The sequence below is a fragment of the Lepidochelys olivacea genome, assembly GCF_965140295.1.
Source record: "Lepidochelys olivacea isolate rLepOli2 genome assembly, chromosome: 3".
In the NCBI taxonomy this organism is placed as follows: Eukaryota; Metazoa; Chordata; order Testudines; family Cheloniidae; genus Lepidochelys; species Lepidochelys olivacea.
In genome coordinates, this window is record NC_140413.1 from 62,078,309 (window position 1) to 62,094,447 (window position 16,139).

Consider the following 16,139-nt stretch of genomic DNA (forward strand, 5'->3'; position numbering starts at 1 on the left):
TCCACAAAGCTAAGCCAGGTGTCTAGGTTCCCTATATAATGCATGGGGAAAGATAGGCACCTAAGAATGGGATCCACAAAAGTTGGAACGGTAGGCGGGGAGCCACCTAAGTTTGCCAATGGCAGAATTCAAGGAGAATGGTGTGTCCTGACCCTCACCTCTCTCATGAAGTTATGTGCCTATGTCTGGGCTTCCTGGAGGTGCCTATCTCTGCTTGCAATCCACAGCTGGATTGCAAGAAAGAATGAGTTAGGTGCCTGCTAACACACACAGAACAGCCAATGGTATCCCTTATAACCTTTAGCCCAGTGGTTAGGGTATTCACACAGCATGCTGGAGACCCTAATTCCATTCCCCATTCTGCCTGATGAGAACGGTTTTGAACAGGGGTTCCTCACCTCATAGGTGAGTGCCCTAACCACCGGACTATAGCAAGTCTCCCTTTTTCTTTGGCCCAATTAATATTTATTTATTCACAGCCTGAGGGAAACCCACATCAGAATATCCTATAGTCCAGTGCCTAGGACAGAGGGGGAAACAGAAGCAGCGTGAGAACCCTAACCCCCTGGACTAAAGGTTTAGGACATGCCCAGCAGATTGAGCCATGCAGACAAGCTAGGTGGAAGAAGACCTATCTATCATCCACCGCAGTTTGTAGCTTGCATTGGGGCTTAGGCATCCAAATGCTTAAAGTAGGCAGCAGCGCACATGCCCAGAGGCAGAAACTTATGTGCCTAGGGAACTTTTACAGCAAAATTGTAGGTACTGAGCTAATTTAGGCACCTACAGAATGAGGTGGCAGCCAAGCAGGAGTTTTGTGGATCACAGTGGTGCCTAAAACAGGGACCTAGGTGCCTAAGTCCCTTTGTGGATCTGACCCTAAATTTTTTTTTGATTTTTTTTTTTTTACTCATTTGCTATATTGCTATCGGCTGTTGGTTCCTTGTGATCCAAGCCCAATCTCACAATCCCTGTGCATTACTGTTCTGATCCAAAATCCATTGAAAGATTCTTATTGCCATCAACAGCCTTTGGATCAGGCCCTGTGCTGCTCACTATTCTTCTTTTCCCTCCTCCATTCTATCCTTTTATGGATCTTTTGACCTGAAACTGCATTATCACATAGGTCCCAATCCTTACTTAAACGAGTAGTCCCAATGATTCACTTCAACTGGACTACTCACATGAGTCAGGGCTGTGTCAGTTTCAATATGGAGCCATTGTTCTATTAATTGTATATTAAAGAAGTTGAGTACACATTAGTACATTAGCAGACTTTCAAATATTAATATCTCAGGGCCATGAAAGTATTAAAAGCGCTTATTTCATGTACCAATAACCACCATAGCTCATGCTAAAAATTAATATGTTCTTACTCTGTTGTACAACCTCAAAATGGCCAGGTATTTAAGTTTTAAACAAAATTAGTGAGCCATTTGCATGCTAAATATATAAGTTCACAGCACATTTTTAACTGCTGAGTTATAAAAACTAGAAGATAAGAGTTTCTAATGGCAGCACTGACAGACACTTAACTCTCACACAGCTGTTATCATAAAACTCCATAATGTTGTTTATGTACCAAAGAAGAGAAGCTAGCTAAATACAAACAAGGATAGGTATGATCTCTACATTAAACATAACTGATTAAATCATGATGGAAAAATGAAATCTTAAATAAAACATTGTAAACTGTTGAGAGACTGAGGTTTACTTTTATAAAAAATACCTATATTTTATTGAAGAGCAATGGACAGAACAAATAGTTAGAATACACAAATCACTCACATCCAAGCACAAAGCAATAAGGGGATGCACCGAATTGGAGGGTTATATAAGAAAGAACTATGAACAAGGCTCCCTCCAGGACTTTAAGAAAATACTAAAATATTGACTATTGTGGGCTATTATCTTCGTATGCTTCCTAAGGCTAGTAAGCTAGTGGACCTGACCTTGTTTCATCACTTACACTTTGGCAAAATGTGTGTAAAATATTCTGCATCCGCTTGTCATTCACTATATGTGGGTAGGAAATGACTACATAAGGTATAAGACAATGGAGAATCTGGCTCCATATATATGTTGCAAAAATCAATGCACAAAAGTTTGGCTGGGTAAAGAGTTTCAGCTTTAACTCTACACACCCCTTGCTTTTTTGGGGCTTAAACAGATCCTTACATTTTGATAATAGTTAAACATTTTATAGTTTCAATATATACACTTTCTGTAACATGACTGTCATTGGTTTAGTTCACTAGCTAAGTGATTTTTGCCACTCACAAATCAATTTAGTTTATGAGAATTTGTAACCTAATTCACACACTATCATAGCAAACAATCATTGTGCAGGTTGCATCCAATTATAATATCTGCAATTTAAAAAAACCCTCAGTTTTTTAACCTAAAATAAATAAGGAAGACTCTTAAGTGATACAAATAAATAATAATAATAATTAATTATTCTATTATCATAGCATCTAGAAGCCTCAGTCCTGGACAAGGACCCCATTGTGCTAGGCACTGTGCAAACACAAAACAAAAAGTCCCGGCCCAAAGAGCTTTACAAAATAGCTTGTGGTATGTCTAAAATACACTCTGTAAAGAAGTTGGTGGAAATGCATAAAGAGAACAAGCTATAAACCTATGTTGAATTAATAAACAGAAGATGTAAGTCACAAAACTGTTGCCCCCTTTTTGACCCAAGCGACTAATCAAAGTTTGGCACCATGGCGATGTTCAGTTGGAAGTAGAATTAATGGAGTCTATTTTCTTTGCTGTAATCTTGTTTATTTAAAATGAGTGTACAAAGTCCTGCTTCTCTAAACACAGGATGAACCAAGAACAAAAAGGAGCAGTTTCTTATATTACAGCCCCAAGCCTCTTTTGTCAACAGACCCTAAAGCTCTCTCTAGCTTTTGCCAGCATCACACCGTGCTTACAGGCTGCTACTTGGTTTTCTTTCTGTTTCCATCAGCCTCTCCCAGTTTCCATATTGCCTTTTTTTCCCCCACTCACACAGCAAAATCCCTCTACCCACTCAATCCAAATTCCAGCTGAAAGGTTGTAATTATCTTTTCCTAACAGTTATGTTAATGAAGGGTGTCTTCACACGCAATCTCAAAGGAGTTTGTGACCAAGCAGTTACCAGCATACTATAGTACTATACTGTACATTTCATAAATATGAAGTAGACAAAGTGACGGTCTGACTTGAAGTCCAGATCATCTATTCGCTCTCCATGTGCAAGAAAGACAGAGTAGCTTTAGGGATAACACTGTTTTTCTGATGCTAATAAGGTTCTTGTTCAGTGTTGGAAGAAAGTGTCTCTTCTCATTATTGTGATTCTTAATAATTTTCACATCATACCAGGAGCAGGAGTCAGCAGACCATGCTAGTAAGCAATAGCCCAAACTGGCCTGTACAAAATGCTCAAATGCAGCAGCAATCCTCATTCTCCTAAAACTGTGGCAGCATCTCTGACTGTTAGCCCCCTGAATCTGCAGAGCTGCAAAGAGCAGGAGTAAAGGACATCATCCCTACATCATCCTGACCTTGTGCAGAAAACCTCTCCACATTGTGAAACCATTCCTCAATAGTATGGTTGGAAGAGACCAAGGAGTGTTTGTATTTAGTTTGGGTATGTATATCTCTGTACATATCTATCTCAAGTGAGATACACATACACACAAACACACAAGCTCAGCCTACACTTGAAAGTTATATTGGTGTAACAATGTCAGTTACTGATGTGAAAAAACACACCAAAGCAACGCAGCTATGTCACCATATCCCTCAGTGTAGACACTGCTATGCTGACAGAAGGGTGCTTCCATCGATATAGCTAACATCATTCAAGGAAGTGTTGTTCCTACACTGACCAAAAAAAAAAAAAAAAAAAACCCTTCTAAGGGTGTAGATTTTGTCTACACTATCAGACTAGCCAACACAGCTATGCTAGTATAGCCTATTAGTGTAGACATACCAGCACTCTGAAACACATTTCTGCGTGCAAGTCACGAGGGTTCCAAAGGATTATCTGAACAATTATCCTCAGATAATATCTACCAAAATGTCATACCTATGGACCAACAGTATATATGGAATGCTAATCACTGTATTATCTAAATATTGAACATAGTAAGGATGTATAAGACAAACAAAAGTAGACTCTGTTCTTGGTTAGTCATTTGTACTTTGTTTTTGTTTTTTAATAAGGAGGCTAATTATGGAAGTGAAATATTAGAGGCAACACTATACTACGTACCTAGAGTTATCAGAGGCTTGCACAGATTTTGTCCCTAGAGCAATCCTGTGCCCCTTTAGGTTATAAAGAAGCTTCTGTATGTTGAATTTTATAAGACAGCAATACGACAACCTGACATTTATGCACAGCACTCTTCAACCGCATGAGTTGCAGTACTTTGTTTCATATCAGTGAAATGAAAAGCATGAGTGACACTTATACTATGGCTATGGGTCACTGCCAGTCTTGCTCCAAAACACCATTAGCTTATGGCATGGCATATCACAGACAAAAGGCATGGTGTGTGACATGCATTGTGCTTCACTGACACACATGCCACAAGCCATGTAGTGCTGCAACACCCTTTGACATTATGTGGAAACAATTTATGCAGTGTGTGATTATACACACTGTGAAAGGAACGCAGGAAAAAAAAAAACTGTTGCCATTTTGACAGTCCCAGAAGCAGGAAGTTTTAAAAGACAATGCTGAATTAAATCTCAGTTCATTCACGCTTTTCATCTCTTGAAACATTAAAGCATTGGTCTGAGAAAAATAGGCAGTGATTTCCTCTACATAATATGAACAACACTAGAGCAAGATTATATCTGTCAGAGATGAAAATATTTGTGTCTCATTGTAATCCATCCTGGGGTTTACAGACCCAAAGTCCTCCAGGGAGTATGACAAATCTACATGATGTTTATGAAAGCTAGATTTTGCATTCTGATCTCTGGTTTAAAAGACAGATAAAAATCACACATAGCCAAACAACTCTCTAGTGACTACACAGATTCAGATGCTGAAGAGACTTGGTTATTCAAGAAAAAAAGTCAGCATTAACTTATGCAAGAAAATATTCCTTCCAAATCCATCTTTTCCGAAAGAGAGAGATTTTAAAATGTAGTGGTTGGCACTATAGAAAAACCTTAGATAGATTAGAATGAGCAATATCTCACTGCGTTGGTTTTTAGTGATTTCACACTTTTGATCAAACAATGCCTCTTTTGGATAACAATATTTGTAAAACACTTTCAGATTGATAAGCAAAACCAATACATAATGCAGAAGCTACAGAAATCTCTTTAAATCTAGACATAAAGCCAATTATTGAAGACCCACAGGATGCATCTGATAGTATCACAGGGCCCTTAGAAATTATATATTGTACTTAAAATATAATCAACATTTTGCAGTAATCTAATAATTGAAAAAAGTACTTCATGGTGACCTAAATCTACATTAAATAGTCTCCAGAAATATGTCCCTGTCTTTTTCCCAAGCTACTTTTCAGATAATTAAAACAAAATTAATAATTGCAATCAACTACAAAAAATTATTCTGTCTGCCGTTAGGGACACGATTGTGCTTTAAAGTCATAATTCTGCACTGGAGGTGATAAGAAGGTGCTGGACAGCAGTGGGAGCTCCAGCAAAATGCCTCCTGGTACTTACAGACAGTGCACACCACAGGAACAACTCTGCCACCTTTTCAACAAGTGCAATCTGTGATTCCCCACACTCAGCTAGCGCTATTGAGTGGGGCAGAGGAGAAAGGGCCACGTGCCATAGTCCCCTCCCATCTGAAGAGACTAGAAGCAGCACTGCTAGACAGGAGTAATACTATTATCAAGAAGCCATATTGCATCTGGCCCATTAACAGAGACATGAAGATCAATAGCAGGTTTCAGAGTAACAGCCGTGTTAGTCTGTATTCGCAAAAAGAAAGGGAGTACTTGTGGCACCTTAGAGACTAACCAATTTATTTGAGCATAAGCTTTCGTGAGCTACAGCTCACTTCATTGGATGCATTCAGTGGAAAATACAGAAGATGTTCTTATACATACAAACCATGAAAAAATGGGTGTTTCCCACTACAAAATGTTTTCTCTCCCCTCACCCCACTCTCCTGCTGGTAATAGCTTATCTAAAGTGATCACTCTCCTTACAATGTGTATGATACTCAAGTTGGGCCATTTCCAGCACAAATCCAGGGTTTAACAAGAACGTCTGAGGAACGGGGGGGGGGGAATGTGGGTAGGAAAAAACAAGGGGAAATAGGTTACCTTGCATAATAACTTAGCCACTTCCAGTCTCTATTCAAGCCTAAGTTAATTGTATCCAATTTGAAAATAAATTCCAATTCAATAGTCTCTCGCTGGAGTCTGGTTTTGAAGTTTTTCTGTTGTAATATCGCAACTTTCATGTCTGTAATCGCATGACCAGAGAGACTGAAGTGTTCTCCGACTGGTTTATGAATGTTATAATTCTTGACATCTGATTTGTGTCCATTTATTCTTTTATGTAGAGACTGTCCAGTTTGACCAACGTACATGGCAGAGGGGCATTGCTGGCACGAGGGCATATATCACATTGGTGGATGTGCAGGTGAACGAGCCTCTGATAGTGTGGCTGATGTTATTAGGCCCTGTGATGGTGTCCCCTGAATAGATATGTGGGAACAGTTGGCAATGGGCTTTGTTGCAAGGATAGGTTCCTGGGTTAATGGTTCTGTTGTGTGGTACATGGTTGCTGGGGAGTATTTGCTTCAAGTTGGGGGGCTGTCTGTAGGCAAGGACTGGCCTGTCTCCCAAGACTTGTGAGAGTGTTGGGTCCTCCTTCAGGATAGGTTGTAGATCCTTAATAATGCGTTCGAGGGTTTTTAGTTGGGGGCTGAAGGTGACTGCTAGTGGCGTTCTGTTATTTTCTTTGTTAGGCCTGTCCTGTAGTAGGTGACTTCTGGGAACTCTTCTGGCTCTATCAATCTGTTTGTTCACTTCCGCAGGTGGGTATTGTAGTTGTAAGAATGCTTGATAGAGATCTTGTAGGTGTTTGTCTCTGACTGAGGGGTTGGAGCAAATGCGGTTGTATTGCAGAGTTTGGCTGTAGACAATGGATTGTGTGGTGTGGTCAGCGTGAAAGCTGGAGGCATGTAGGTAGGAATAGCGGTCAGTAGGTTTCCGGTATAGGGTGGTGTTTATGTGACCATCGTTTATTAGCACTGTAGTGTCCAGGAAGTGAATCTCTTGTGTGGACTGGACCAGGCTGAGGTTGATGGTGGGATGGAAATTGTTGAAATCATGGTGGAATTCTTCAAGGGCTTCTTTTCCATGGGTCCAGATGATGAAGATGTCATCAATATAGCGCAAGTAGAGTAGGGGCGTTAGGGGACGAGAGCTGAGGAAGCGTTGTTCTAAGTCAGCCATAAAAATGTTGGCATACTGTGGGGCCATGAGGGTACCCATAGCAGTGCCGCTGATTTGAAGGTATACATTGTCCCCAAATGTAAAATAGTTATGGGTAAGGACAAAGTCAATGGGTGGCTGAGAAGTCTTCTAAGCACCCTAATCATTCTCATTTGTGCACATACACCAAGCCAGACAGTCGGATCCTAAATTTAGAGAGTTGTTATTCTTTGAATGCAAAAGTGTGAAAAGGTACAAACATATATTTCAAACAATATGACACAGATGGTAATATGGTGTGAAATACCTGTAGAGTGACTATCCTCAGTTCATGATTTCCTATGACAAGACAAGAAATTATAAACGACAAATAAACCAGAGGTTTTCCTCCTTTGGGGGAGGGGAGGGGTAGAAGAAGCAGGCAAATAGTACACAGATGCAGCCCAGCAACCCCATTTTGTCACTGATTATATAATCAAGATTATTACAATTCAATGGTTGATTCAATGGACTGTGTCACTCTGAAGAACTAAATATTTTGCAATCTCTTACTGCCATCTTATGCCATTCTTTGCCACTGCACAAGAGATCACATATGGTGTTCATATAAGACATATAAGACTAACATATTTGTATATAAAATTGTTCTATTCTATAAGTTTTTACAACACAAGCAGTTGACTTCCTCACAACTCATTTTAGGGCCCTATCCTTTACAATGCTAAGCACTCCCTATCAAAATGCTGTGTGCTCTGAACTCCCATTGAAGTTGATGAGAATTGAGGACACAGCATCTCAGAGGATCATGCTGTAAGGACTACTTGAGAATAAAACTACATTCGCTTGTCCCTTTCTAAACTATTTCTTCAGTTGCTCAATACTTTCCAAATATTGGGCGCAATTTGCATTTATACTAATTTGCACTGATTCTCATTTACTGCCCTGGCAGTGTAAAGAGGCTTTATTGTAAATGAAAACCTGGTCCAAACCTGCATTGGGCATGATGAGAAGTCACTGAGTTGCAGTGGGAGCGCCAGCCAAAACTCCTCTTGGGGCTCACAGGAAGTGCACACTATCGTAACAGCTCTGCCACCCTTTTAGCAAGTGCAACCTGCGATTGTTTTATAACAAAAAGTGATGTATATGTGAACAAATATGAATAGTAGATTATCCATACAATAAAACTACGTTGAGAGAATGCTAAATTAATCCAAAGTGAGGAAATGTAAAAGTTACAGTTCCATGTCCAATATTTACCATGACCCCTTGTGAAGATGCTTTGCAATATATTATTTTAAAGTGCAGCTCTGATTTGAAAGTTACCCTAAAAATGATGTCTTGGGGTTCCATGTTTGTCTCCTTTCAATGGTTCCATATAGAATTTGCTTAATTTACAAGTGAAAGGATGCTTCCCCCCCCCCATAGCAATCCCTGCAAACTCAACCTAAACTCAGAGCTAGCTGTATAGAGTTCTTTCCTTCTCATGCATCATCAACTGTAATAAAGGTTCCACAGGCCAAATTATTCCCCCAGAGATACATGTGCAAAACCACTGCATACAATAGATTTGCTCAGATATAACAGATTGGAATTTAATAATATCCTGTTGATGATGAACAAATAGGAATAGAATCCATTGCTGTCTCTTTCATCTATGTTGGTTTATATAAAAATTAAAGCAGAAATTGAAGCACAGCTCAGCTCCTCAATACAGCAAAATTAAATAATCTTTCCAATTAACTGAAGATTCTGCCCCTTCTTTGCTGTCATTGTTTTCAGGCAATCAAGTATTATGCACTATAAACTCAATTTTCTTCTTATGTGTTGACTTTGAGCACTCCCAACCATCTTAATCCCAAAGCACAATGCTGCAAGATGACTTTTGTATTGATTTTCCAATATGTGCTACAATAACTTCTTTTTAAACATACCTCAGTGATCATTCTAATCTAAATGATAGTGCAACCAAATGAGGGCTGCATACCAGGTATTTTACTTTGCTTTTCTTAGCACTAATACAACTGCTATATTTCATCTAATGCCGTATTTTCAAGAGAACCAAAAAATGGAGTTGTAATATACCATTAGGATCTGAGAGCAGAAGTTTACCCTTCTGCTGCCAGTTTCTAGAGAAGTTAAAATATCTCAGAATATCTACATGAATATCACAAGAAAGTGCAGCCAAATTAAGGAGGAGGAGAAGGGGAAAGGTGATTTTATACCACTTCCCCACCTCTCTCCACCTATCCTGGGACAGGTCATACCCTATTACCCCACTATGCTGGCTCTCTGCCACTACGTGATTCTCCAGTGCTGGGGAATTCCCTGATCACTTCCTTAAGCCTACTTGCAAGTGGAACAGAGCACAGGATCTGGCTTTGAAACTTTCCCCAAACTCCCCAAATTGATATAAACAGAAACATTTGATTTGTCTTGCAATTCTCTACTTTCTCTATATTTGAGCCACTTCCAGTAGGTCTATTTTTTTCAAAAGGAGAAAATAATTAAAAAGAAGAGGTCTGATTCACCTTTCAGATGTAGAACAAGACTTCTGACATCAACGGAGATCAGAATCAGGCCCAAGGATGTAAAAAATTACAAAGTTTAAAAATTAGCAAATCCTAAGGTCCTCAAAATGATATTACTGTTAAGCATGAATGACTGAAAACAAAAAAGGTAAAGTTTCTGTGAATTAAGAGGCCAGCCTATGTGACTTCTTATCCTACATCTCAAGTTTCCAGGTTACCACAAGTGCAGGGGGAGCTAGAAGCAGTGTAGGACAGTTATAATAATAAATAATAAAAATAATAAAAGGCAATAAAGTTTTATTTTGTTTTTGTTTTTTAATAAAATGTGGTTTCAAGTTCTACGCATAACTGTGCTGGGAAACAGGATGATTCAGAGGATTGGTTCAAACTCAGATGAGGTCAATAGTCACTGAATGTTGTTAGCGTCTGAGGTCAGTACAGTCATCTACAGAATGGTGATCTACATAGAATCATTTGGTGGTCTAATTTCAGTTTTTAGGGAACAGGTGTCCATGGTACATAAATAAATAACTAAATACAGGCATCATTGTGAGACAGTGTGCTATTTCTTTATACCTGTATCAAAAAGCCAAACAACAGGGAGCGTGAGGGAGGTTTTTAGTTAGGATGACCTGACAGCAAGTGTGAAAAATCAGGGCAGAAGATGGTGGGGGCGGATATGGGGGGGGTTAATAGGTGCCTATATAAAGACAAAGCCCCAAATATCGGGACTGTCCCTATAAAATCAGGACATCCGGTCACCTATTTTCAGTAGAAATTCTACAGTGAGCTAGAAGAAGAGACAAACTAGTGTTTGGGATAATACTATTTTCCATATTCTAATAAAATTTCTGGTTTAGAAGAAAACTCTTTCCACTGTATTTAATATGGGCTTTAAATTGACCTTGGCAAAGTATCTGACTCCCAGGGCTATTGACCAGTATACTGGACAGCTCCATGTTAGTGATACAGCTCATACGCTTAAAGTTTCTTCATAAATCATTTTACCTCTGAATCAATTTTACTTAACAGTATTGCAGATCCACAATCCAAGCATGTTCACAAATGCTCTTTTTAGATACAGATTTCAGGAAATAGGCAATACTCGCTTGAGCTACCCCACGATTCCTTTGCTTGACAGAAATGCTTCTGCTATTCTTTTTTCTTATATTTCCTGGGCAATTATTCCATTGTCCAGGCAACTCTTACCTGTTGTTTTCTTTCTGGTTACACCTGTGCATTTCTACCTTGGAAACTCAGTCCTTTTTAAAGGCTTTGTTTAAAATATAGGTTCCCAGTGGAAATTTTTCCTTGGCCACTTTTTTGCACCATGCTTCACTGCTTTTTTGGTGGGGGACATATTTTCACTAGCTCATATTGCCATCCCAGTTGCAGTGCCTTTTTCAGAATTAGCTCAGATATTAACCATATTACTGAAAGTTCCTTCTTTAAAATCTCAACTGCTAAATGATCATTGTGTTCTTCCTTATTGTTTCAAGTCACATTGCTCTGCTCATTCATTTAGACCCTTTTTAAAGGTTTCCACACTTTCTCTAGGCCTTTGTAGCAGCACCCACCTTCCCTAAAGCAAACTCAGGTGGCCACAGCAGGATCATCCATTAGGGTGACCAAACAGCAACTGTGAAAAAACTGGAACAGGAGATGGGGGGAGGTAGAGCAAGGGGGGGAGAAAATAGGCACCTATATAAGAAAAAGGCCTGAATATGGGGATTGTTCCTATAAAATCGGGACATCTGATCACCTTAACCGCAGTTTAGATTGGCCCCTGGGAGGCATAGGATCCCCTCACAGCAGCTGCACGAGACATAATCAAGAAGCAAAGAGGAAGACCGGGGAAAGAGGGGACATCGCCAGAGCATCCCAGTGATCTGTGGCTGCTGTAATCGTCACTTGTGTCTGTTGGCAACTATACTAATTTATGCCAGAGGACTGTCCCAGTATAGTACAACTCCAGAATCTGGGGAACACTCACCTTGCAGTATCACTGCCATTCCAGAACTGTGCAGAGTACTCGTTGGCTGCAGCCAAGGATTTGGAGCAATGTCCCTTCCAAAGTGCTTACAACTGAAGAAGAAAAGTACAAATGGCAGTTAGGTATTTAACTCCCATTGATTTTCAATAGAAGTAGGGCACTTCACTGCCAATTGTGCCTTTGAAAATTTCCCGTAAAATGACAACATAGAAATACAGGAAGGGGAAACAGTGTACAACAAAAAGCAGTATGATCAGAGTGTGAGGTTTTAACACACATCTTTCTGTTCCATGATTTTTGTATGATTTTTTTTAAAAAAATGTACATATTTTAGCTTGTTAACACTTCTTGGAACGAAGGACTAAGGTTTCTATGCCTTTGGGGAGAAATGCATTGTTTTAAAGAAGGACTTGAAGGAGGAGGCACTGGTAGCATTCCAGACTTGGTCAGGTGCGGGTTCCAAGTAGAGGGGCCAGTCGAAGAAAGAAGAAGTCTGGCGATGAGGACGGAACGGAAAGAAGTGGTTAGTCAACCAGGTTAAACAGAGTGAAGTGGGCAAGGAGGACAATGGAAAGAGATTAGAGGTTTACAGGAGCCAGATTACACAGTGCCTTCCAGAGGAGGACAAAGAGCACAAATTTGAACTAAGAACTTGAATTTTAATCTGGGTCAATGTGCGGCAATGTTGATGAGGTTTGTCAAAAATACAGAGGAAAAAAATGCAGAATTCTCCTTGTATTTACCAAGGAATTGTAGACATATTATTTAAGTGTGGGCAAAAATCATGGCACAAGAGTTAAGGAGACATTTATATGACAGTTTCACTTCTTTTTCCATATTCTTTTACTATTGTCATTGTGTCATTTACTGTTTCTAATGTAATAATATTTCTAATTTTCCTTCCCCTGAGCACATTTATAACCACGTGCAGTATCTTTCTGACAGTTAACCAGTTTGTCTCTGCCATTTCAGCTTTTTTCTCTTCAGAACCGTTACTTGTCACTTCTTATCTAACTTCTGAATTATCACTACTTCTTGCAACTATTCTTACATCTCATGTTTCTACCACCTATGGCTTTGGTATCTTCCAACATGAATAAATTTAAGAAAAAAAAAGTCTGTTTTAAGCTGAGTGGCCACCTTAACACTGTTTAGTATATGTATTACTTGGAGATCAATAGATATTGTTACCAAAATCTTCAGCGGATCATTGTGTTAAAAAAAGGGGTGGGGCAGGGTAAACCAAAGCTACAGCTTTGGTGTACACCATTATAAAAAAATTAGGAGCCAGATCCTTGGAAGAGGTGGGGAAGAAATGGTATAGCTCCCTTGGTATTAATCAGCATAGTTCCATTAAACTACCTGAGGATCTGGTCCTAGGATGGCGTATCCTAGAAAGGAGAAAACTAAAAGGAAGATTTGATTAAAATAATCAAAATAATGAGTGGTGCAAGTGAAAAATGATCACTTTCCTTCTCCCGACTCATTATACGATAAAAAGGTGTCATTTACGTTGATGGCTGGTATATTTAGAAATAATAAAAGGAAATCTTCAAACAGTATATAATCAATCTGTGGAATTCTGTGCTGCAGAAGGTTATTGATTCAAATAAAGTAAGTGGCCAGGTAATTTTATGACCATTAATATTTATAGCTCTGCATGCTCAACAGTAATCTTATGCTTCAGGACATAAAATGACTTGCAGGGATCAAGAAGAAATATTTTCCTCCATGTCCAGGTACTGTGAGGCAGAGTAACAAAGAATAGCATAGGGGAAAGGAAATTTTGAATTCAAACAGGAACAGAGATTGGTTACTATGATGATCAAGAGACTGGAGAGCCCATTTTACAAGACAAGATTAAAAAGACCTTGGCTTGATTTTACTAGCGTAACAAAGGTTGAGAGGGGATAAAATGCTTCTCTATAAATACATCAGGGAGTAAACACCAGAGAGGGAGAAGAGCCATTTAAGCTAAAAGAGAATGTTGGCACAAGAAGAAATAGGTATGGACTGGCCACAAATACATTTAAATTAGAAATTAGGTGGTTCCTTACCCTCACAGCACTATGGTTCTGGAACAAAACCCAGGAGTAGAGGACACAACCTAATTAATCTTGTCCCCATGGGCATGGACCTCATTCCACTACCCATTTAGCAAGGAAGGTGGGGTTTTCAGCAAACCCCCACCTGTGCTGGTCCCTTTGCTTTGTTCCCTCCTGAAGCTTCAGTGGTCACTCTGTCAAGCAGGTAGCAACCCTTTTTGACAAAACAGCACCAATATTCTGCCGCTATTACCTTTCTACTATTATTCATTGGGTAAGGCTCTATCAGTTCAGTCCGAATGACCTTAGGCTGCCCCTAATCTCTCCACCAAATTCTGTTACCTGCACACTCTAGGGCACCCACTTTTATCCAGTTCCTAGGTTTCAAGGTGTAACCCTCTTAATTTAGACATCCACCCTTACCCCGTTCCTAGGGCTCATGACATAACCTTCTGCAGGTTTGCAGGACCTTTTACCAGTGAAAGAGCCTTACATAGTGTGACAGGGTCAGGCCAGATGGCTACAAGAGAGTGGGTCCCTTTTCCCTGGGTAAGATAACAGGGACTACTCCAGAACACTCAGGAATTTTCTAGAGCTAATTAAGGCAGGCAGGCTAATTAGGACACCTGTAGTCAATTGGGAAGCTGCTAGAATTAATTAAGGCTAATCAGGACACCTAGTTTAAAAAGGCTGTCACTCCAGTTAATGAGGTGTGCGCGTAAGGAACTGGGAGTGAGAGGACGTGCTGCTGGAGGACTGAGGAGGTGAAGGTCTCTGAGCTGGTCCCCGACCCACATGGTGGATCAGCAGAAACTGTGGGGATTGTTCTTACTCTTTTTTCCCCATGCTGGCCAGTGATGAGGTTATCTGAGTGAATGGCAGATTTGAGCCATGAAAGTGGCCAAACTGAGGGCTGCCGTGAATCTCTGAGGCGAGCAAAATCCACCAATAAGCGCAGGACCCACCAAAGTAGAGGAGGAACTTTGTCACAACAGTAACATCCACCACGCAGAATACACACACTAAGCATACAATGCTATGCTCACCAATCCTAATCACGTAGGCGGACTTTCCCTGTTGGCCAGGCAAGGTCAGTCTCATCTGGTTTCTGCATGTCATGGTCATGCATAGGATTCTAGCAGCTCTGTTCTCAGACAGTGTCTTGATGGGGAGGAGTTCTTCTTCTTCCAGGTCTTTTCTTCTTATGCTTCTTTTTCCTTCCCAGCTGGTCTCCTTCTTGGATCTCAGTTTATATAGTGAAACTTGAGTCCTGCTTAGCTATACCGTAACCAATCATTTAACTAAAATTTTACAAAATAATTCTTTGACTAATCCTAACATATCGTGAAGCAATTCTTTACCCAATCATACCCCACCACCTGTTGATTTAAATCTTTTAAAATTAATTATGCAACAGACAAACAATCAAAGAACCAGACAGAAACCATACAGATAAACAGAGAAGTGGTGACCATAAAAGAAAAACAGTAATGAAGTAGAGATTTCACACCCACAACTGTAGGTAAGTCATTCCTTGCCAGGCAGAATGCTGCCAAACAAAGTTTTCTTTCAACATTTCAACATTGGGAAAGGAGTTCAGAATGTTGCTCTGATGGACAGAATCAGCTTGTAGATGGAGCGAGATGTTGCAAGGCAGATTGGATCAAGCTTTATGATGACCAGCATCAGAGGGAAAGAATCTGCTGCTCAGATTCAGAGCAATGCTAGTGTGTGGGTGTACCCTACCTGTGGACGGACTCAGCAGCCATCAAAGAACTTATCAATGCATACTCCATATTCTGTGAAGAGCAACAATGCCACTGTTGTTCTGAGTATATGAAAATGTACGGGCAATTAATGTTGCATTTTTAAATAAACAGAAGTTTACATTTGTACTCATTGACCATCATTATCAGCTATTGAGAAAATAAAAAATTACAGGGTTGAGAAGTATTTTATTTACTTAATCCATAAAGCTCAGCCTGACATTTTAATAGCATCAAATTGAAATGTGGCACTTAAGATCTTATACAGATGTAATTTTTAAAAGAAAGATGCTTACAGCAGTTTAGTCATATTTTAATGAATACCATCAAGTCCTGGAGACCGACTGCATTTTAAAGTTACATTTATTTTAACTCCTCTT

The 16,139-nt window shown here is 39.7% G+C and overlaps 1 long non-coding RNA gene across 2 annotated transcripts in view; it reads right to left on the bottom strand.

The window, feature by feature from the left end:
* The window catches only part of LOC311518456, a 42,642-nt gene extending 26,796 nt beyond the window's left edge, over window positions 1-15,846 (bottom strand). Inside the window, exons 1-5 of one of the 2 annotated variants that reach the window (XR_014710992.1) lie at window positions 15,040-15,846; window positions 11,949-12,040; window positions 8,417-8,538; window positions 7,735-7,766; window positions 7,332-7,633 (exon numbers count right to left, since the gene is read on the bottom strand). This is a non-coding gene — a long non-coding RNA (uncharacterized lncRNA). Of the gene's footprint in view, window positions 1-7,331; window positions 7,634-7,734; window positions 7,767-8,416; window positions 8,539-11,948; window positions 12,041-15,039 lie in introns of those variants that run through there. The other variant, XR_014710991.1, reaches the window with a different exon arrangement.
* Window positions 15,847-16,139: the final 293 nt, after the last annotated feature.